The sequence below is a fragment of the Monodelphis domestica genome, chromosome 4 (assembly GCF_027887165.1).
Source record: "Monodelphis domestica isolate mMonDom1 chromosome 4, mMonDom1.pri, whole genome shotgun sequence".
NCBI lineage: Eukaryota > Metazoa > Chordata > Mammalia > Didelphimorphia > Didelphidae > Monodelphis > Monodelphis domestica.
In genome coordinates, this window is record NC_077230.1 from 337433605 (window position 1) to 337458130 (window position 24526).

The 24526-nt window shown below is 38.6% G+C and overlaps 2 long non-coding RNA genes across 2 annotated transcripts in view; one reads left to right on the top strand and one right to left on the bottom strand.

Moving 5' to 3' along the window:
- LOC103100649 (uncharacterized) overlaps positions 1-24526 on the top strand; it is a 511533-nt gene that overhangs the window by 120481 nt on the left and 366526 nt on the right. The gene's annotated exons all lie outside the window — the stretch shown is intronic.
- LOC107649023 (uncharacterized) overlaps positions 7697-24526 on the bottom strand; it is a 66902-nt gene continuing 50072 nt past the window's right edge. Inside the window, exons 7-8 of the long non-coding RNA XR_008918125.1 lie at positions 23320-23488; positions 7697-8109 (exon numbers count right to left, since the gene is read on the bottom strand). This is a non-coding gene — a long non-coding RNA (uncharacterized LOC107649023). The remainder of the gene's footprint in view (positions 8110-23319; positions 23489-24526) is intronic.

A 24526-nucleotide genomic window follows, 5' to 3' on the forward strand; every position in this document is an offset into this window, starting at 1 on the left:
CTAGATTTTATACAGTCAGCATTGGGAAACTTCTGATGGCCTTGAAATAAGGGCATGAATTGGTTAAAGCTGTGCTTATGAAAATTAGTCTAGCAGCATGCCCAAGATAGATTATAGAGCTTAATAAGCAATCTTCTCCCCTCCCAACAAGGCAATCTAAACACAAGGAGGCAAATTTGACCTCATCAGTATCACTGGGCTTGGTGAGGTGGGACTACTGATTGAAATATGACTACGATTGTACCACATTCAAACAGAAGAGAGTGGATAATATTGTGTGTGTAACAGGGAAGGAGCAGAGGATCATTTTCTATTAAGAAGATAGGTTAATGGGAGGAAATCTAGCAACCAGAGAGAAGGATTATAGCAAACATCTGGGTTAAAAACAAAATCAAGTAATTTTTCATGTGATGTATTATTCAGACTACCTTGAAATAAGGAAGAAATGGATAATCATGAGCCTGGTCTGAAAAAAAGATGCCTATTGAGTGACTTTATCTCAACGCTAGCTCCTGAAGCCCTGGGTAGGCCTAGAGAAAAGTTGATATCTCATTCTTGAATTCTTTGATGATAATTTCCTCCTTCTGAAGATAGGGGAAATGATAGGGAAACTACTCTTCTAGAAATTACTCTTAGCATGAAGTAGGTACTCGTTGTAGAAGTAGAAATGATGAGAATTTGGGGAGAACATTTCTCTAAAAAGATCTAGGGACTTTGGTGAATAACAAACTCAATATGAATCAACATTTCAGCTTAAAATTCTTGAGAGAACAGAGAAATGACAAATATAGTCTAGCTTACATCCAAGATTTGGGGAAAACTGATTTCAATTGTTCCAAAGAAGATGTTGCTAGAATCATGATAGAATGTAAGTGAGAGTAAAATTCTATGGAGGAAATCAACTTAAGAACTTAAAATGGGGGAAGGTGTGACAAGATAGTAGTTTATATTTTAAAAAATCTTATGCTTTTACTGGACCATAAGTTCAGTATGTATTAGTAGTGACATGGCTACCTAAAAAAATCTAGTGTGATCCCAGTCAACAAGAAGAATAAAGGCAGTCCTGCTACACTCTCTACTTGGTAGACCACTTTGGATGTAATTATGTTGTGTGTACCTTATTTTAGGAACATCTTTGTCAATTGAGTAGCATCCAAGGGAAGATGATGAGGATGTCTGTAAGATTTCAAAGGCAAGTCAGTGGAGAGAACTGAAGGGTTGGTTTAGAATGGGAAGGACTGGACAGCTGTTTCAAAATGCTTGAAGGGTTGTCCTCTTGAAGACAGATGGATTAAACTTGATCGGTTTACCATATATTAGGAGCAATGGGTAGAAATGCTTTGAAGAAAGTGAGTTCTTCACATGCAAGTTCTTCAGGTAAAGAGTAGATGTCTTGTGTAGTTGAGGCACCCCTTAACAAGTAACAATTATGGGGTATCTAGGTTGCTAAGTGGATAGAGCATTGGACCTGAAGTCAGAAAGACCTGAGTTCAAATCAAACATCAGATACTCACTATGTGATCCTGCATAAGTCCTTTAGATCTTCTCTTTACCTCAATCTCACTGGAGATGGAAATGGCACATCACTCTAGTATCTTTGCTTAGACAATCCAATGGAGGAACGTTATGGTCCGTGGGGTCAAAAAGAGTCAGACATGACTGAATGGCAAAGGACCATAAATCAGTGAAACTAACTTTGAGCTTTCAAATTCAAGACTGCATTTCGTATGTCCAGGGTGTAGAGTTAGTCAACACTTTTAAACGGAAATGTCTTTTAGCAAAGAATAAAACTTGGTTTCATTTCCATATAATTTCACTGTGCTTTACTGATTCTGATGATTGCAGATGAGACAAAGTTATGTTCTCAGCCTTTCTCTGTTTCAATCTAAACATGAGTTTGCTTAATGATTGTGTTAAGTATTCTTCTTTGGTGTGAAGTTTAGCAGGTTCAGCACTAGAAAAACTAAGGAAATAAGGGTTCCAATTCCAATTGTCACACTCTTCCTAGTTAAATAACGTAGTACAAGTTCCTTTCCCTTTATGGCTGTCAGTTTCATCATCCATAAAAAGACGGGTTTGGGACAAATACTTTCTACCATTCCTTCTTGTTTTGACATTCTATGACTTTTAGGACTTCTAGGTAAGGAAATACAGTGTGGTTATTCAGAGCCAGTAGGGCTTTTTCAAACTCTGACTTGAGTGAACCTCTATCCAAGTGGAAATTAATTTCACTGTCCTTCAAAGTTAACCAGGGTAAATGCTTGACTACCACCAATATCTTCTTATGGGGTTCATTGACTTATTTATTTTGCTCATTCCAAGAGCTAATACTTTTAGGCCTTCTTCAAAGTGTCTTCATGAGTCTATTGAGTGAGAATTGCCCCCAAATGATTCATCACATTTAGGAAATTTGATCTGGTCTTATGTAGATGAGAATTATAAAGGTTCACCACTTACGTTGTCAGACTACATTTATGACCAATTTAATAAATAGATGGAAAAATAAATGAATAGGTAAACAAATACATATATGTGTGCATGTATATGATGTTTGTACAAATGTGTATATGTGCTATGGATATATGTGAATGCATGAGACAAATTTAGACAGATAAAACTGTATGAAAATAATAATAATAGCTCATATTTATGAAGTGCTTTACAGTCTGCAAAGAACTATATGTACATATATAATCTCATTTAATGGTCACAATAACTGTTTGATATAATATTTTCTTCACTTTTCAGCTGAGTAAATTGAGGCTCAGAGAGAGGTTCAGTGGCTGACCTAGGGCCACATACTTAGTAAGTGACACAAGACTTCCCTGACTTCATCTATGTCCACCACACCCAGATGGTTCTCAAAAGGTGTGCCATATCCACGGGTTCCTCTGGGTATGCCATGAAATTCTCAATGTTGTGTTATTGCAAATGAATGAAAACTCATGGATAATTTTGCCCAGCATACATGGTATAATATTCACAAAATAAATAATACCCATTACATGTACCCAGTAACCCTGGAACAATCTGACCTGGAACTCAAAGAGAACTTGACAGAAACAGAGGTGCTAATTGGAAAGAGACCGAAGGTGCCCAAGCTTTCTGATTCACCCCAAGTGTTGCCAGTTAAACATCAGTCATAGTGATATAGGTGCTGAGCAAGACTAAGTTCCTCTGCAGTTGGCCCTTCTGCCTTTGGATTCTGCCCCAGCCCTTTCCCTGCACCTCCTTAAAATTTCAATAATAAGAACACTTCACACTCCTTCATTGCTTTATCCACTTCTTATCATATGACTTTTCATGACAACTCAATGAGCAGTATAAGTATTTGTCTCTCTTTTAAAGATGAGAAACTCAAAAATTAAGTGACCTCATCCCACACAGGAAGCAGCAAAGATGGGGTCCCACAATAAATCCAAACCCACCCTCATGATTCTTTCCATCATTCTGTTCTTTGTTTCTCATGTTCTTGGCGGGGGGGGGGGGGGGGAATGACTATTGAGGCTGTATACAACCTGCCTTTACTTTTATGACCATCCTTTCTGTTTGTCTTGATGTCTTATGGTATGTCCTTACATGGGGGAAATATCATGCCATCTCACTTAGCTTTTCTATGTTAGAGCTGGGTAAGAACTTTAAAACCATCTCTTCTGATCCCCTAATTTTGACAGAAGTGAGAGTTGCAGAGAGGAATCAGGGTCAGGAATCAGTTGATGGAAGGCTGGGGCTAGAACCAGGTCTCCCAATTCTTATATTTCTCCCGCCATACTACCCTTAATCTGTGATTGTTTATGAAGTAAATCCATCTATCCTTGGTTTCTAAGGCCTTCACATAAGGTTCTAATTCATCAGTTTATGTAATGGAGCCATAATGGAGGTAATAGAAGGACCATGAGATTAATAATCATAAGCCCTGGGTTTCCTTTCTCATTCACCTTCTCTTCTTGGGCAAGTTGATTTAATTTCTCTCAACTCAGTTTTCTCATCTGAAAAAATGGGATGATAATCCTTTTACCAGGAATCTCATAGGAAAGGAAGGGAAAAGGGAAAGGAAACAAAGTGGGAAGGGAAAGTCCTTTGTAAGTGACAAAATGGTGTAAAAATGGAAGCAGTCATTTCATTCATTTCTGTCCACAGGGCCATCTGAAGACAATTAACTCAAAACTCCCTTCTGAGAGCTAGGATCTAGAGTGGAATTCTCAGAGGGAAATAAATAGGGGCTGCAGGCCTCCTCTTTAGCTTGCTTCAGACTTATCCTGATTAAAGTCAGCAACATTGATAAGAGGCTGGTGCTTAGCTTAGAGATACTTGTGAAACCAGACTGTCCCTGACCTTATCCCCATAGAGAGAAGTAACCCCTTTAGGGTGTAGAGAAGGTGATTCTCCCCATATGTCTAGGCAGCAATATCACTCCTATTAATGCAGTCAAGCTAAGATTTGTTTAATTCCTGAGAGGCATCTGGGAAACTTGGATTTGAATTCAGCCCTCAGACTTTTCTAGATCTGTGACTTTGGGTAAGTCTCTTACTCTTTTTAATCCACATCTATAAAATGAGGATGCACCTATCCAGGGAATCTAGTGTGAGGACCAAAGGAAATAATGTCTGTAAGGAGTGTTGCAAAACTTTGGAAGAAATTCAAGCTATTTTACTTGCTTAAGCTATTTTACATACAATTAAATTCGAGCTATTTTATTTATTTATGTTTATATTGCTTATTTTATACTCCCTTACTTAAGCTGACAGGGGTTATTGTCACTGTCACTGGGGATCCAATAGGTCAAGTTTGCACAGAGTTTTACACAAAGTCTATAAGATATATTATGCAAATATAATTTTATTGTTTGTCTGTAGATGAAGAATCTGAGTCCCATAGGGGTGGAGATACTTATCTAAGACCATATGAGTAGTAAAATTTCCAAGAAAGAATTGGAACTCAGATGTCCTGCTGTCAAGTTGGACATATTATCCCAATCAGGAAAGTAGAGGAGTGAAACTGTAGGGTCACAAAATAGCAGATATCAATAGCCCTGAGGAAGAGAGAGACCAAGACCAGTCATTGCTGTGGGGAGGTTGTATGATTATTGGCAGCTAGAAGACACTGTGGATAGGGTGGGAGGCTTGGAGTAGGGAATATTTGAGTTCTTCTCCCTTTGAAACTAGCTAGCTACCTGGCTCTGGGCTAATCACTTAACCTCTGTCTGTCCTCAATTTAATCAATGGTAAAATGGGGATAATAATAGCACCTTCCTCCCAGGGTTTTGAGGAAGATAAAATGAAGTGACATTTTACAAAGCCCTTTGCTATGTAAATCTTAGCTATTATTATAAGGGAGAAGAGTAGGGTCTGATTTTTCTGGGTTGATTTCCCTATAAGGCAGCTAGTAGCACAGTGAATAGAAAGCCAAGCCTGGAGTCTGGAGGATCTGGATTCAAATTTGGCCTCAGATACTTCCTAGCTGTGTATGATTCTGGGCAAGTCACTTAACCCTATTTGCCTCACCCTTGCCATTCTTTCCTAGAGATAATATTAGGGCAAAAGGTAAGGGTTTAAAAAAGAAAAAAAGAAGTTGTACGTGTCATACTGAGCAAATTAGCTGAACCATCATGCCATGGGTTTGGAGACTGTTCAAGGTTGGTGATAGTGAGTAGGTGATTATAACTGTATCTTTGAGATCTTCCCATGAGCTTGTTCCCTCTCCCCAGGGCATGTCAGCATCAGAGGTCCGGGCATCCATAATGTTGAGGGTTATTATAGCTTTTCAATCTGTTTCCCACCCCAAACCTGTGTAAAACTGTGCTGTGGTGTCTCACCTTAGAAATGAAACTATCTAGAAAAAATTACCCAAAGAAAGTGTTTTTAGGCATTTTATTTTTTGTCATGGGCCCCTCAGGTAGCCTGGTGAAGTCTATGGATGCCTTCTCAGAATGTTTTTGAATATCTAGACTAGCATACACAAGATTACAAAGAAATCCATGGTTAGGGAAGAGAAAAGATCTGTTTTCTTTCCATCCAAATCTACTTGTGGAACCAATAAGGATGAACAATCATTGTCCTCTGGGAATTTATATTCTACTGGTGAGAGAAGAAAATGGGCCACACTTACTGATAGACCTAGAATACAAATTAGAAAATGTCCAAGTGACTAAGATCCCTAGGTCAGGGCAGGAAAATTGCTTCTTGCTGGGGATTCAGAGAAGGCTTCCTGAAGGAGGAAAATCTTAGGAAGGAAAGAATGTCAGATTGATTATAGTATATTTAGACCTGGAAGGCAACATAGTCCAATTCTCTCATTTTACAGGAAGGAAAAGGACTCCTCCAGGGTCACACAATAAGTTAACAACTGAAAATGGGACTCAAACCTAGGTTCTTTGACTCTAAATGGAATGTTCTTTCCTAATAGGTGGGTGTTAGGGAAGATGTAAGGGAGTCTATATTTTTAACCTAAAGTTTCTTTGGAAGTAACTGAGTAACTTTGAGGTTGATGTTCTGTTGTAACTAGAAATCTGAGTTGGCCTTTTGCTCCTATCTTCTGGGCATGTTCCTTCCCTCCCCTAGAGATGGTGGTGCCAGCTACAAATGGAGAGCAGAGCCTAATATGATTTCTGTACTGTTTATAAGAGTCACTATACATCTCACTGATAAATTCCATTATAGATCCATATTGTAGAAACAAAGCAAGAAAATTAGTCTGTGGTGGGAACCCCATGGTACCTGAACTTGACAGTGGATTATACTCCAGAGCAATGGTTAATCTATTAGATGTGAAACAGATAGGAAGCACACTGCCCTGTGGTTTCATTATTCTACTGGAATAATACAAGCAGAGTCCAGCATTACTGTAAGTGTCAGTTTACAGTCCCTGCTACCAGCCAGGGCAAAAAGTCAGGCTTGGAGGCTGTTAGGCCACAGGCAGTAGAATTAGAATCCTGGCTGTTCAGAGTGAGGACGCCAATTTGTTCATTGAATTTTGGAGGCTTCAAAATAAAATTTAAAATTTAATTTAAATTAAAAAAACTACTAAATCCAGTATCAGAAATCACAATGGCATGACCCATTGGAATTCTCAAATGTCACTGAAACCTGAGGACAGATTAACCTGGCTTTAAGTCAGGGATCAAGGGGAAGTGCCCTAGTATCAGAGTTAGGAACACTGGGGTACAAAACCCACTTTTGATCCTTTATAGGCATATGACCTCGAGTAAGTCATGTTAGTCCAACAAGCCTCAATTGTCTCATCTGAAAAAAAATGAGACAAATGAGTTATAATATTTATTTGTCCTTTATAGCATCTTATAGACACTTTTATTGATCATGGATCTTGAGCCAGAAGGGTCCTCAGATCCAATATTCTCATTTTCCAGATTAGGAAACTGAGGTCCAGAGAGGCAATGACTTGTTCAGGATTGCATAGAGGACTCTTGCAATAATCCTGCCATGTAGGTCCCACAATTCTCTTACCATGACACCATGATATCTACTTGATTTCTTGAGAAGTTTTGAAAAGAAAACATTGTACATTTCCTAAATATCTATAGAAATATAAATTATTATTACCTGGCTAAAATTATAAGGTCCTTAAGAACAGGGGTCTATGTGTTATTTATCTTTTTGTGTGTATATATACATACACATATGCATACATGTATATGTATGTATAAACACCAACATACACATGTATGCACATGTTATAACATAGCATGTATATCAATGCATGTTTATACAAAAAGGCACTTATCAGGCAATCCATAAATATTTGTCAACAATTTAAAAAGGGAGTATATTATTCTCTTCACAAATACTTAATGCCAAAAAAGAGAATTCAGTTTAAGGATCAAAAGTCAAAGTGTTTTTCTTCTTAATCCACCTTCTTCCTTTATCTAACTTCCATTAACATTTCACTAAGCTGAGTGACTTTGATTTTTTAAGAGAATATCTTTGATCAAGCAGAAGGACATCAGTGTCCAGCATGATCTCTGCAGAGTTTTCCAAAACAGTGATTCCTAGATCTTGCTGTGGGATACCAAAGGATATCTCCCATTTCAAAGGATATTAGAGAATTCCGCAGAATAACCAGGAAGTCTTCAGTAAATAGTTGTAGTCAGTGCTGGTAGATAATATGGAAACAAACAAACAAACAAAAAAGTGTTACTAGAAGGGATCTTTGAATATAAAATTTCAGAAACTAGGTCATGATCTAGAATGGATAGTAGGGACAGAATACCCTTTTCTGACCCCATTTGGGACTTTGTTGGCAAAGATCCTGGAGCAGTTTGCTATTTCCTTCTCCAACTCACTTCACAGATGGGGAAACTGAGGCAAAAAGGGTTAAGTGAGTTGCCCAAGGTCACATATGTAGGAAGCATCTAAGACTTCTGACTCCGGAGCCTGCACACTATCCACTGTTCCAACCAGATGCCCCCACCAAAAGTCTTAGTGATGTTTTAATCTTTAATAACTTGAGAACTATAAAGGCTACACACTTATAAAGAATAGCATTTGAAAGTTTCATTTTGTACATTTTAAAGTATCTATATGTTTCACATGTCTGCCACATTGTACAAAATACATGGTTCTAATTGATTTCCAAACTCTCTAAAAGTTTCAGTAGCTGTTGATGAACAAGTGAAAGAATTCCATTTGTAATTATAGCATTAAGATCATCCAAGGAACAATATTTCAATGTAGACATGGCAGTTTTGACATGACCTCACAAGAGAAAGTCTAATGGAGGGAGATTAGAAGCCTGATGTGACCATGGAAGAAGACTTTTAACAATCCACTGGTCTGAGAAAGTGTTATTCAGAAACTGATGCACAGTAGATAATTAAAGTGTGCACCATCTTGTTAAAATTAACATTTATAATTTATTATTCAGAATTCACAAAACTAAACCAGTGTAAAATGTAGATAGTCTAATGTTCAAAAAATTTGTTAAATTAGTAGAGTTTATTTTCTGAAGTAATTAATGCTTAAAGTTGCATTAAGACTTTTTGGGGACAGCTAGGTGACTCAGTGTATGGTCTAGAGATAGAAAATCCTGGTCTCAGACACTTTTTAGCTGTGTGATCCTGGGCAAGTCACTTAACCCCAATTGCCCAGCCCTTTCCAGTCTTCTGCCTTGGAACCAATACTGGGTATCAATTTTAAGACAGAAGGTAAGGATTTTTTTTTAAATGCTCTTTGGACATACTCTCTCTGTATACAAACATATATAGAAATATTCAGATATATTTTATATGTACTCATATATCTCTGTCAGCACCAGTAACTTACCCACTAAGGCTTGGGGTAGTAGGTTAGGGCTGTCTGATTTATCTCACTGGAGTAGGACACACTTTAATATGATCATACATCTTCCATGTTCTAGATCAGCAGTTCTCAACCTCTCAATTTGTAGTAATGAGAATACATAATGCATATCAGGTATTTACATTCCGAATCATAACTGTAGCAAAATTACAGTTTTGAAGTAGCCACCAAAATAATTTTTGTTTTGGGGTCACCGCAACATGAGGAACTGTATTGCGGAGTTGCGGCATCAGAAAGGTTGAGAACCACTGCTCTAGATGCTTGTCAAATACTGTATAATTTGTCAAATAGGCCTAGTAGACTCTAGACATTATGGCAGGGATCCTGTCTCATCTAAACTTTGTTTCTCCCTTAGTACCTAGCACCGTGCTTTGTAACAGCGGATAATTTGTTTGTTGAATGTATGCTCATTGGATCCCATTGCATACCCAGTGCAGGGTCCTACCTATAGTTGCTGCTAAGTATTTATGGTAGAATTTGCACATGGAATGAAAGACGGAACTGAGTGCAGGGGTAAATACGCTGCCTTTGCAAACCTATGTTTGCATCCCAATTGGGCCCCTTATGAGCTGTGTGACCATCAGCAAGTCTTGTCATCTCTCTGTACCTCAGTTTCCTCTTCTGTCAAATGAAGAGCTAGGACGAGCTGAACTCTGAGCTTCCCTTCCACTTTGAGTCTCAGATCCTTTCAGCCCAGCCAACAGGCATGCTCTTTGGAGCCTGGGTTCCAAAGTTGAACAGGAACCCCTCCTGTTCATAGACCATAAACATCTTGCTCCCTCCTTACATGGCTCCTGCCCAGGGTTGCATCATGCCTTCAGACAGTGATGTACCACACAAGAAACATTCCTGATACCCTGGGGAATGAGTTAGGGAAGCTGGAACAGCCGATCATTTCTGTCCTCTAGGGGAAGCTATGACAGAATGTTAGAACTGGAAGAGGATAGCTCATTTGAATCTCTCATTTCACTGGGGACAAAATTGAGGCTTTAAGAGGGGAAGTCCTTAATTGTAGAACTACTAAGTGGTGAAACCAAGGACTTCCAAATCTAAGTCAAGTCTACTGCCCATACATTCTCTTCCACTACATTATTAATAATAAAACATAATAAAAATCAGGCATGATAAATAATAACAGTCTCCCCTGACTTGTCTTTCCAGTGTATTTCTATGTCGGGAAGAAAGAGGGAAGCTTTTATAAAGGAAAAAAAAAAAGAAAGAGTAAAGGCTTTGTGCAATTCTGCCTCACAAATCCATTTCACTCACAGAGAAAAGACAGGACAATGGTAATAATAATAGCAAGCATTTAAATAATGCTGAAATTTTTTCTAAGTGCTTTATAAATATTATCTCATGTGAGCTTCCCAACAACTCTGGGTGGTAGACACTATTATTATCTCCATTAAGAGTAAGGAAACTGGGATGGAGAAGGGTTAAGTGACTTGTCCAGGGTCATGCAGCTTTTAAGTTTCCAAGATTTTGAACTCAGATCTTCCTGATTCCAGCTGGGGAAGAAGGTTCCACCTTTCTTACATTCAACTAGGATTGTGACTTCAGCATTATCTTTGACTTTTCATCCATTCTTACTTTATCTAGTCAGATGACAAATCTTGCCATTTCTGTAACATCTCTCACATCTTACCATTTCTGTCTGCTCACAGCTATCACCTTAGTCTAGGCTCTGTCTTAGAATCAATACTACCTATTGGTTTTCGGGTAGAAGAGAATTAAGGGATTAACTAGTGTTATAAGGAAGAGAATGTTAGAGCAACTTTGCAGGGGCATGAGACTAACAGGGAAAGAATTCTAGAGCGGGAAAGTAAGGGAGAGTTAACTGAGGTATAGGGAACCCTCTCTTCCTTATAAAACTAGGCAATGGGGGGCTAAGTGACTTGCCAAAGGTCACATATTTAGGAAATATCTAAGGCCACATTTGAACCCAGGACATCCTGTCTCTGACCTGGCTCTCAATTCGCTGAGCCAGCTAGCTTCCCCCACCTATCTTTCTAAGTTACAATTTGATAAGTCTCTTGATTGGCCTCTCTGCCTCCAGTCTCGCATCATTCCAGCCAAAGTGATTTCTTTTAAATGCGAAGTGGATTATGTCACTTCCCTACAATGATTCCATTTTGCTTCTAGGATAAAATACAAACTCTTCTGGTTAGCTTTTAAAGCTTTTTTCAATTTGGCCCCAATCCAGTTTTCCTGCCACATAAGATATTCCCTTCTTCCTGCAATCTATGATCCAATCAAACTTGTTTCACTCTTTATATGACACTCCATCTCCTGCATCACTGCTAGAATCATCCTCATGCCTTTTCTCTTTTCTCACCTCCAACAAGACACGCCTCAAAAACCACCTCTTCCATGATGCCTTTCCTGATTGCCCCGAACTCCATCCTTTTACTCCCAAACTACCTCCTTTCTTCAAGTATGTTGTATTTATTATATAGGTCTTTATGTATATATGCCTGCGTGCTGTCCTTTGCCATTAGAATATAAGCTATTTGAAAACGGGGATTGCTTTAGTCATTGCATCTATATCTCAGAACCTACCAAACATGTTATTAGCTGTTGTCGTTCAGTAGTTCTTGTATAAATTTTAATGAATTAGAAAAGTTGGTAACAGAGAAGTCACAGAGTGATGAGCAAGGGCTTCCCCCAGGAAGGGCTTGTGTGTGTCTGGAAACAAGGCACGGGTCTTGAGGGGCAGGTGTGACTATCGTGTGCATTTCAGGAATAATGGAGAGAGTATGTAAAGGTGAAGTGTTCAGGGAATAATAAATAGGGCAATTTGGGCATAACTTGGAGAGTGTATAGGGAACAAGTGGGTAATAAGACCGGACTGTTCTTCATATTAGTGCCATTATCTTTCGGTGCCAATGTTTACTATCTTCCAGTTGTCAGTTAAAAAAAATGCTTTTATGATGGTTTTTATTGTAAACATTATAACAGTCTCAACACCAATGAATAATTAAATAAAACAATGAAGATGAGGAATGGGCTCAGATGCAAAATCATAAATGCCAAGCTATATACTTTTTGATCAAATGAAAACTCATATGAATTTTAATGAACAGAAACTTCTTAATTGCTTGGTTTCCCCTTCAATTCCTATTCTCTATTTTAAATAAATGGATAGATACATGTGTATATGTTGCCAATGTGGTGTTATTTTTCCATATTTTGTAGATAGGAGAGATAATTTAGGATCATAGAGACTTGGAAGTCAGAAAAACTTGATCTTAAATTCGAGTTCTGCCCTTTACTGTGTGTGTGTGTGTGTGTGTGTGTGTGTGTGTGTGTGTGTGTGTGTGTGTGTGTTTTGGGCAGGCATGTATGTATAAATTACTTTGAGCCTCTGTTACCTTAGATCTGGGACAAACATTTGAGATCATTGCCCTCTGGAGCTTAAAAGAAGTGAAAACCAAAAATGTATGATATCTAATCAAGCCCTAAGAAGCGGGCTTTGGATTATTTGGTTCATACCTGCCCCTCAAGACCCTTACCTTCCTTCCAAAGAATCCAAAGAATCGACTTTGAATGTATTAATATTTCAGAGAAGGGGAGGATCATGGAAGGTTGGCATTTTCAAGAAAAGCTTCTTAAAGAAGGTGGGACTTGAGATGAGACTTGAAGGTTAGGTAGGCTTTAGATTTGCAGGCAGAAGGGAGGAGTCTATAGACTCATAAGATGTCAGCACTCAAAGGATTCCTAGAACACTGAGTATCAGTACAGAAAAGTAATGTTAGAATTAGAAGGGAATCTCAGAACGTAGAATGTTAGAATGCAAAATATAGAGTGCTACAGCTAAAAGGCTCCTTAGGGCACCAAATGTGAGAAATGGAAGAGAATTTAGAGGTCATCTAATCCAATCCCCTCATCTTCCAGATGAAGAGATTTGGCATGTGGGGAGCAGTGTTATCGATGTCAGATATCGAATTAGTTGCAGTGTTGGGAAAAGCACCCAGATTTTCTGAATCTGAGTCCTAGACCCAGTCTATTACTTTGAAATCAACTAAATTTAATATTTTCATCTGAAAGTATTATCCTTGTTTATATTTTTCTTCTCTTAAAAAAAATCAAAATCTTTAACTGGATGATGGTCATTGGCAGTTCCTTCGCAGTATAATGTAGAAGTCAGTACAGAAATCATTTTTAATGTTTCTATTATTTACTGGATTGATCTTAAACTGATTATCATGTCCTTTACTGTAAATAAAATGTTTCAAAAGCATGATGCATTATAGATGGTAACAGCAAAAGCCTGTCATGTTCACTATATCTTGGTGAGGCTTGTGAAGATGGAACCACTTACACAGTCTAGGTTTTAGGGTAAAAGGGGAAAAAAAAACCCTCTATCCCTCTAGATACAGAAGTCAGCACACAGACCTAAAACTCTATTATGCAGATTCAAGAACCTTTCCTAGACTAGGCAATGATAATGGGAACTCTTGTTTCTTGCCAATTCCCAGCAAGATAATTGTCCTTTGCAGGAAGAGTGGTTTGGCATGCATGAAACTTGAAGAAATAGAAGAATAAAATTTCATAAACTTAAAGTGGAAAAGAATTTCAGAGCTCAACCAAATTCAGTGCCCACTTGTAGTATGAATTAAGTCTACAATATCCAAGACAAATAATAGTCTTTGCAAGGCAATTCATTGCATTATTGGACAGCTCCTATTGTTTAGCCTATGGTAAGCTGAAATATACTTCCCTGAAAATTCTGCCCATTGCTCTTTAAAAATAAATTATAAGGAAAGCAATTTCAAAGTATTCCAAAATAAAAACAGCCTTGTAAAAGTAATATGGATGGGTTTGTGAAATATTTCTGTGTTGGCTCATTTAGTCACAAGAGTTTATTTGTTTATTTTTTTGACTTGTGATTTATATCAATATATGGAAGCCCTGGTGAGGAAACTTCTTTTACCAATACAAGTATCTATTTTATCTGAAATTTAGTTTTAGAGAGTTCTCTGGGGCATTGAGAGATTGAATGACTTGCCCAGTGTAAGATTTAAATTTAGGTTTTGACTTAATAAGAGAATAATAAAATGAGATTGTGGTTGCCATTTGTAAAATATTAGCCCCTAAGTCAAAATGACTGTTAACAGCTTTTATTTACAACAATGTAGAGATAGTGAAAGTGAAAAATATAGGAAGGAGACAAAACCTGATCTAGCCTACCAGTCCTAATTGCTGCTCCAGTGAAGTCTGGCTCAACCCTCAGCAGGGGCTTCCCTAAGTTCCAATCTCCACGTGAATTTCCTAGGAGTCCTCAGCCAGAAGTCCAGGTGGTGTCTTCAGTTATAGTTCCACCAATGCAGAATGACTCCAAGGAAAAGTGTGTCTCTTCAGCTCCACTCATCAATATAGAAACCAAGGGAAGAGTCTCTCCAAGGAACCAGTTTTTTCCAAAAACCAAGGAAGGAAAGAGTCCAAACAATGTTGGTCTCTTCTTTCATACCCCCTTTTTCCCATGATATTTCCTGTCTCTCTTCCTCTTCACAGAAGCCAATTTCAGTCTTTCAATTTGCCTAGATTTGAACTTGTCTCCATGATGCAAGGCCCAGTGCTCTATCCACTGTACCACTTAGCTATCCCTCTTAATGCCACACATCAAACATTTAAAGAGAAGGATAGGACTATGGTCATTTTCTCTTCAACAATCACTCCCATTGAGTACCTCTTCAAAAATTAGCTTTGGGTTTTGAAAGTGTATGGGAGAAATGCATTGCATCATTATTATCATTTTTTACTGAGACTTTCAATAGAATATTTCATCACACTAGTATTCACCTTCAGGAGAATGGGGTACAATGGAGTCAGTTTTGTCTTCAGCCACATAAGTCACAACCATTTGAGAGATCGTGAATACTTGTGTTTGAAAATTTTGTTACCAAAAAACCTGGAAGGACTTATAGGAAGTAATACAAAGTGAAGAGAGCAGAACCAGGAGAACATAATACATTGTAACAGTAATAAAGTACAATGATCAACTGTGAATGACAACTGCTTTCAGAAATGCAAGGATCCAAGACAGTTCTAAGGGACTTATGACAAAAAAGGCTATCCACTGCTACAGAAGGAACTGATGGAATCTGAATGCACACTGAATGAAGCAAGCCATTTGTCATTTTATATCCTCAATGAATTTTTCTCTAGTGTTAAGTGATGTGCATCTTCTTTGACAATGTAAAGATGGAAATAAGTACTATATAATTATGTTTTGTGTGTATAAGTATGATTAGAAATTATATAAGATATGAATAATAATATAATACATTTATAATAATATAATATATAAGTAATAATGTAATAAATGCTATATAACAATATAATATTTAAGTGTTATATAAAGTATAATACTATATAAGTATCTGTAAGTACATAATAATATTATATGGTATATAAGTAATATAATAATATTATGTAATATACACATATAAATATAATATAATATTTTATATAATTATAATATAATAATATAAGTATTTTATAATTTTGTAATAATTCGTCTACAACCTACATCATATTACCTGTTATTTGGGGGAAGGAGGAGGAGGAGTGATAGGGAGAGAACATGAATCATAAAGTGTCAGAAAACAATTATTGAAAATTGTACTGACAAAATCTGGAAGGAAAAAAAAAACCTCTTACCCTACAACCCACATGCTATTGAGATTCTTTGAACTTAACTGGGCTTAGATAAACAACTCACCACTAGGCTTGGTACATGTAGCTAAGCCTTTCCACCATGTTATGACCTAACAGATATTATGGTCTACTGACATGGCCCTTGATCAGCTTCATACCACAGTGAGTCATACCAGTTGGGCTTTAGTGGAAGAATAACAATAACTTGTGTAAATTAAAATAATAATACTAACCACTTTAATTACATATCTCTGGAGAGGTTCAGTAGACATGTTCTGGAATTAGAGGTAGAAACATTTAGAATCAAATCTTTTGGCTCTGACACCAACTACCAGTTTGATGATCCCTTAACTTTTCTGAACTTTGAGTAATTATGTAAAACTATATTTTGGTTTGTTTTTGATCTACAGAGGGTGGAGGGATTTCTCATACCCAGCAGGATCCCAAGTCGTTGACATTTTATTCTAGCTTTTATTAAGCACCTACTGTGTGCCAACTTTGTGCCAAGTGCTGGAACCTAGAAACCAAAATGGGGTATCCCCTGCATGGGATGATTCAGATATCCAGGTCTTGGAGGATTCCTTTTCTTTCCTTTTCTCTACCCGAGAGGCACTTGCTTCCCAGAGTCTAGAAGGTCTGCTGATTCACACTGGGATTTCCTCTTTCCCCATCTTTGCCTCTTTCCTTTCCTTTCCTCTGTTTCTGTATTCCCTTGCCCCCTCATTTGTGTGTGGATGTTGGAGAAAAAGGCCAATTTTTCCAGAGCTCCTATTTGTCATTCTTACTCAGTCGTTCTAGACCCGTTCCCCCTCCTCCACCCCGCCTCCAAATGACTCCCTTTATAATCTGGTGTGCTGTGTTTGTGCACATCTGTCTGTCAGCAAGTTGCACAAATCAATTAGCCACAGACAGTCACGCTCCAGCACATACAGTGTTCCCACAGATGTCACTTACTGTTCAGCTAGAGGGAGCCCGCTGGGGGATGGATTGGCTTCGGAAAGGAGGGCGCCTGCGTGTGACCGCGGCAAAATGAAAGTGGTCAGCGCCAGGCTTCCTCCCTTCCCGTCCTGGGTCTGAAGGAGCTCTGTGCCTCCCAGGAAAGAAATGTGTGGATCTGGCCATCTATGGAAGCCACCCCATGCAGTCGTATTTGTTGTTCAGTCTTTTTCAGTCATTTCTGACTCTATGCCCACTTGGAGGGGTTTGTTGGCAAAGATACAGGAGTGGTTTGCCATTCTCTTCTCCAGCTCATTTTACAGTTCAGGAAACTGAGGCATAGAGAGTTAAGTGACTTGTCTATGAAATCATATCACTAGTAAGTGCCTGAAGTCATATTTGAACTCAGGAAATTGAGTCTTTCTGACTTTAGGCTTGATGCTCTACCCACAGTACTCAGCTGCCCCACACAGCTTTAATGGAGTATCATTTGGGTACCTGGGGCCAAGAAGTCCTGGGTTCAGATTTCATTACAGATGCTTATTAGCTGTATAATACTTGGCAAATCACTTCTACTCTCTGGCCCTCTGTTTTCTCTTCTATAGAATGGGGTTGACAGTATCTTGCCTCAAAGGGCTGCTATGAGGAAGAAATGAGATAATTTCTAAGTGTTTTGCAAGCCTTAAAAAGTATCATAGAAGTGCCAGCTAGAATTATGATCACCTTACCTCTCTTTCCCGTGATTAGGTGTAGTCTGAGACATCTGGCTAATATAGTCTGGAAGGGGAAAGTTTGGCAGCTGCAGGCAAGGAAGGATCGTGGGCCAGTCTTGAATCCACCTGGAACCCCCCTGCTATTTCTAGTTACTTTGGAACCTCAATAATCTCTACTGACACCCCCTACAGCTCTTGGGAAGTGACTCCTCCTACTCCCATGCATTTCTGCTCCCACTAGCTCATACCACTATAGTTTAAAATATTCTTTTTCTTCAGTAAAGCCAAGCTAGAAGTGAGTTTTTAAATAGTCTGCTAGAAGTGAAGAAAAATAAATAAAAATATATACATAAGAAGATTTTCAGAGAATTCTAGAAATACTGAATTGCATGATCTCAACATCCTCTCCTCTGGGAGTCAGGGGAGTCAGTTGAGAGCCAGGCCCAGAGACAGGAGGTTCTGGGTTCAAATCTAGCCTCAGACATTTCCTAGCTTTGTGACCCTGGGCATGTCATTTAACCACCATTGCCTAGCCCTTGCCACTCCTCTGCCTTTGAACTGATATAGAATATTGGTCCTAAGATGAAAGATAAGGTTACAAAAAAGTCCTGGGTTCAAATCCTAGCTCTAGCATTTCCTATACACACATATGAATGTGATTATGTTGTATATATAATATAATATATGTTAATTATATATTACAATATATAAATATATAATTTAATATATTCTAATATATAAATATATAAGTAATATGATAATAAATAATACATACCTATACACACATATATGTATATGCATGTATATAAATATAAATCTATCTATATATAATTCAACCCTAAAACTTGTTTTGCAGAACTTCAGGGAGAGTAGAGACATAGGGGATGATATCATTTAACCCCTCTAGGTATTTAACGTCCCCTTACCATGTTGCACGAATACACAAATGCCCAGGATAGTTTTTCTTTAAAGGTAAAGACCAGGAAACTAGCCCAGAATGATTTGCTTTCTTCAGTGGAATACTCTTTCAGTAATTATCTTATGGTTGGTGGTGAAACTCTTTGCTATCAACAAGGAGAAGCACTTGATTCCATTCTTGTCCACTCTTACCTCAAGTGCCCTCATGCCAAAACCCTTTCACTGATTCAACCTTGAGGCATCTTGGGACACCTTTGATCTTGCTATTTCCGCTTCAGGTGGACCTGTGGTTTAAACCTGTTTCATCTCAGAAGTTCTAGACCTGGGCTCCACAGGGCTTTGCCATTTCACTACCAAAGCATAGTGTCTGCCCTCTTAAAAAGACATGACCATTGACCCTTATTCCCAGGTACCTTTGTGCTATACCTGGCTCTACCCACCAGTTTTTGGAGGAAGAGTTTCTAGCAGTCCAGCATATCTCCACGTTAACCAGGGCAGATGCCACCATTTGGATTTGGGTCTACTCTTCCCCAGAACTATTTGCAAAGTTAAAATAGTTAGTCAGCAAGTTATTGTTAAGCATGTACTGGTGCTGAGGATACAAAAAGAGACAAAAATAAAGTAAAGCAAAACAAAAAACCAGTCTCTGCTCTCAGGGAACTTAGAGTCTAATGGAGGAGGAAAACTGCACTCATGTACAAACAACATCTCTATTATATATATACACACACACATACATAAATATAAAACATATACACATATATAAAACACACTTTTGTATGTATATATTATATACGTTATTAATTGGAGATCATCTCAAAGAGAAGGAATTAGGATTGAGAACAGCAGGAGATGCTTTTATTTTAATTTTGCAGAAGGCAAAACTTTAGCTGAAACTTGAAAGAAGTCAGAGGAGCCAGGAGGTAGAGGTGAAGAGAGTAGCAGTGCCAGGCATGGGAGACAAGCAGTGGAAATGCCTAGGGTCAGGAGATGGAGTTCAGGTGTAAGGAATTGCAGGGAGACCAATGATGTGTAATGGAATGCAAGGAGTACACACTTGAGTGCTCCCTTTATATGGCTATCCAGCATAAAGAAATGCATAGACCCTACCACCATTCATAGCCAAAGAGGACACCACTTCACACTGATGACAGAAACAGAAATCCCTTAAGGTCAGGCAAGCCAATCATGAAAAGCATCACATGGAAGAAGGATTTGACTTGTTCTGCTTGCCGCCCCACCTTCATTTCTCCCCAAGGACAGAGCTAGCAGGAGAGGGTGGAAATTTCAGAGACAGATTTAGACTTGATAGGGAGGTGGAAAAAAAAAAGAAAACAACTTCCTAACTGCTAGAGCTGTAGAGTGGGATGTCTTAGTATGCTGAAAGGTTTGCACTTATCTCATTTTATTGTTACAACAACCCTGGGAGGTCAGTGCTATTGTGATCCTTATTTTTCAGGTGAGCACATGGACAAAAGTTAAGTGACTTAGCCAAGGTCACACAGCTTTTAAGTGTCTGAGGCTGAATTTGAACTCAGTACTCTGTGACTAATGGTCCAGCACTCAATGCAATTTGCCCTCCAGCTGCATAGTGGGTTCCCCCTCACTGGAAATCTTTTAGTGGATTCTAGATGACCATGTATTAGATAGAAGAGATTCTTGTTCAGATAGGATTCAATGGGCAGTCTCAGATTTCATGACCTCACAATGGATCATTTCAGTACTCTGCCCCTCAATTTCCTCATCTGCAAAATGGGGATTATTTTACCTTCTCTTTCTGCTACATAGTACTGGCCTACTAAAAAGAGACAACCAATGCAAAAATGTTTTGAAAAGTCCAAAGCATCAACCACATGTAAAATATTACTATTATCATCAATTACAATAAACCGCAAGGGACGCTTCAAGGGGCTCCACTTTCAGATACTAACTTGGGAACGGACTTATTTTTCTTCCTATTCTGAAATTTTTGCTCAAAGCCAAGAATTCAGACATCCTCATTTAAGAGAATTTCCAGGTGTGGAATGCAGTGAGAGAGTTCTTTGTCTCCTAGCAACATCGCAGGGGAGCCACTCACCATGTGAGAGAGGTGACAATTTCAAGTGGATGTGTTAAGTGTCAGTAATGGGCACAGCGCTGACACTGATGATGAAGGGGGAAGAAGTGATTTCCCCTGTGGGACACAGTGGTGGAAAGAATCAGACCTCGGACTCACCGAGCCTCCCAGCCCAGTTCTCTTCTTCGCTCTCCCACGATCTCAGTGTCTGATCTTGGACAAGTTCATTATTGGTAACGCTGTCATATGAAAGAGGGGTTAGGCTGGCTCTGCCTGGCCCCAGAGGCCGGTGCCAAGAGCCAAAGGTCTAAGCTGCGGAGAGACAGATTTCTGCTCAATATCCAGGAAAACACCACAATTATTTGAACTGTCCAAAAGGCAGAATGGGTCTTGATGGGAGGTAGTGAATTCAGAGATCGATCGGATAAGCAGGTCAAACTGGATCACCAGTTCCTGTTCATGTTGGAGAATTGTTGGACTAAATAACCTCAAGGATGTCTGGAAGCAACTAGAGGACCCAGACAATAGAGGGTTGGGCTTGGAGTCTGAAAGAAGCAAGTACAAATTCATCCCCAGGCACTTGCTAGCTAGGTGACCCTGGGCAAGTCATTTACCCTTTACCTCAGTTTTCTCATCTGCAAAACAGACATAACAATAGTATTTTGAGGATCAAATGAGATAATATTTGCAAAATGATTAGCACCATGCTTAATAGTAAACATCATATCATGTCTTATGGTCTGATTTGGTATGGTATAGTATAGTATAGCATAATATAACTAATATAGTTTTATATTATTTATTATGTTAATATAGTACAACATGATACAACACATTTATCTTTATATTAATTAATATTATTATTTATTATTATAATTATTATAATATTATTAATAATAGTATTAATTAATATGATACAGTACAATATATTATTTGTTATATTAATTAATATAGTACAATATGATATAATAAAATATGATACGGTATGGTATAGCATAGCATAGCATAATGTAATGTAATATAACATAACAACTGATGCTTAATAGTTATTCCTTTACCCCTTCCCTTCCCATCCAAATCTGTGATTTTGTGAACTGATCTTTTTTTTTTCTTTCTAAACCCTTACCTTCCATCTTAGATTTGGTTCCAAGGCAGAAGAGTGGTAAAGGCTAGGCAATGGGGGTTAAGTGACTTGCCCAGGGTCACAGAGCTAGGAAGTATCTGAGGCTGGATTTGAACCCAGGACCTCCTGTCTCTAGAGCCACCTAGCTTCCCTCTTACCTGTTTTCTGAATCACATTATAAGGATTCAAATAATTTTCCTAATGTTCCTTCTAGAGCTAATGTTCTATTTTTTTCTAGGTCCCTCCCAGCTTTGAAATTCTGTGGTCAAAAGTCCCTTCTGAGTTGGACCTTCTGAGCTCAAAGGTCCCTTCTGGCCCTGACAACATATGCTTTAAGAACCTTCCCAACTGGCATTCTATATATCCTGTGTTCTACCATTTTATGTATTAAGGTCCATTCCAGCTGTTGACTCTGGGTTGTTCTCTTTTATCACAGGGTATTGTTCACTAAATAGAGGAAGAAGGATAAATTTACAAAGGATGATGATCTAAAATATTTTCTATAAAAGAATTAGTGGTAGAGCCAGAACTAGAACCAAGACCTCCTGACTCCTAATCCAAATCTCATTTAGTTGTTCCCTATCCTGAAACTCAGTTTCCTCATCGGCAAAAGTAGGGGAAATAATCCTTGCTAGCCCTGCCTCATGGGGTTGTTTTAAGAATCAAGCCGGATCATGAAGGACATCTTAGAGTTCAAGGATACCTTATTTAAATATGGTTTTATAATTATTTGAATGAACAGTGGCTAAAGCACTGGATTTGGGAATCTGGAAGACCTGAGTTGGGGATAATGGATTGAGAGTCAGGCCTAGAGATGGGAGGTCCTGGGTTCGAACCTGGACTCGGACACTTCCTAGCTGTATGAACCTGGGCAAGTCACTTAATCTCTATTGCCCAGCCCTCACCATTCCTCTGCCTTGGAAATAATGCAAAGTATTGACTCTAAAAGATGGAAGATGAGGGTTTTGTTTTTTGGTTTCAAAATTTATTCATTTACCAATTGCATGTAATAACACATTTCCACGTAATTTTTTGGAAGTTACATGATCCAAATGGATTTTATTAGACAATATAAAGACTTGAATTAAAAGTCCGCCATATACATTTGCTAATTGTCTGACCCTAGGCAAGTCACTTAACCTTTATTTACCTCAATTTCCTCATGTCTAAAGTAAGACTAATGATAGCATCTACCTCATAAGGTTGTGTTTTCTTTATATCCTTTCTTTTTTTTTAACATTATTTTATCTTTATACCCTTTCTTTCTCTCCTAATAGCTCTATGACAGAAGGGCAAATAAAGTTACATGACTTCCCCAAGTTCACACAGCTAGGAAGTATCTGAAGTCAGATTCGAACCCAGATGCTCCCAACTCCAGGCTGTGCCACCTAACTGCCTTGACCTCATTGAGTTGTTGTTGTGAAAATCAAATAAGATATTATTTATAAAGTACTCTGCAAACTTTGAAAAGCTGTATAAATGTAAGCAATCATCTTTAGTATTATTAATCAATGAAATCACCAACACCCAAAAGTAGAGTAGTAATAAAAAAATCCCATCTGGGACATTTACTGGCTCTGTTTCTCTGGTTAAGTCACTAACCTCTCTGATCGTCAGCTGTAAAGTAAATGGTTTGGATTCTGTGACCTGTGAGGTTCCATTTCCCTCTTAAAGCCATGATCCTGTGTGAAGTGAAAATAAATGACAAAAGAAGCCCGAAGTTCTTGAGGGTTTGATATTGGCTATTACTTCAAAGTTTGGTCTCTTTGGTCTAGAGAAAAGGGAAATGGAAGTGTTGGCAGACAGAAGAGAAAGTTGAGTGTGATTACATCATAGGGGCATGTCTCTGATTCTCATTCACCTGTGTAAACAAATGGCATCCTGTTTGCATCATATTTCATGGCCATTGCTGGTTGAATAGATCAAGATCTCTTGGGGATGCCAGAAGCTGCTATGAGTCACCGGTATGATGGGGTGCATGAGGAGAACCAGGACATCCCGAAAGGGAAAGATGATATCGTGTTCTCCTCGGAAGTGGCCACACCACATATGAAGTTCTAGACTTAGTTCTGGGGGTCACATTGTGAAAAGGACATTGATAAATCAAAGAGTGTGTCTGGTGAGGGTGGCAGGCGGGTAGGTGGCTCAGTGGATTGAGAGCCAGGTCTGGAAACAGGAGATCCTGGGTTCAAATGTGGCCTTAGACCCTTTCTAACTGTGTGACTTTGGGCAAGTCACTTTACCACCAATCTCTTAGCCCTTACTGCTCTTCTACCTTAGAACCAATATCAAGTATTGACTCTAATATGGAAGGCAAGGGTATTTCTTCAAGAATGTCTGGAGGGCTCCCAGTAGAGTGAAGGGCCTCAGGGTCCTGGCCAATGATGCTGGACTGGAGGAACTAGGAAGTAGTGGCCTCTGGAAGTTAAGACGCAAGGAAACATGAAGGCTGTCTTCATGTGTTTGAAGGCTGCCATGTGGAAAAGGGTTTTCAATTGCTTTGCATAGCTCCAGAAGACAGCTGTAGGAACAATGGGTAAAGGTTGAGGAGGGACAAATTTTGGCTTAATGCAAGGAGAATTTTCCTAACAATTAGAGCTTTCTAAATATGGAGAGGATTGTCTGGGAAGTAATGAGGTGACCTCATTACTTGAAAGCACTTTGTGTTTTCAAGCTGAATAATTATTTGTCCCAAATGTAGAAAAGATTCATTCATAGGTGCCTATTGGACTAGCTATGGTGCCTGAGGTCCTTTCCAAGCTTGCGATGCTTCCATCCTATGATTCTGTGTCTCAAAGTAATCATCGGA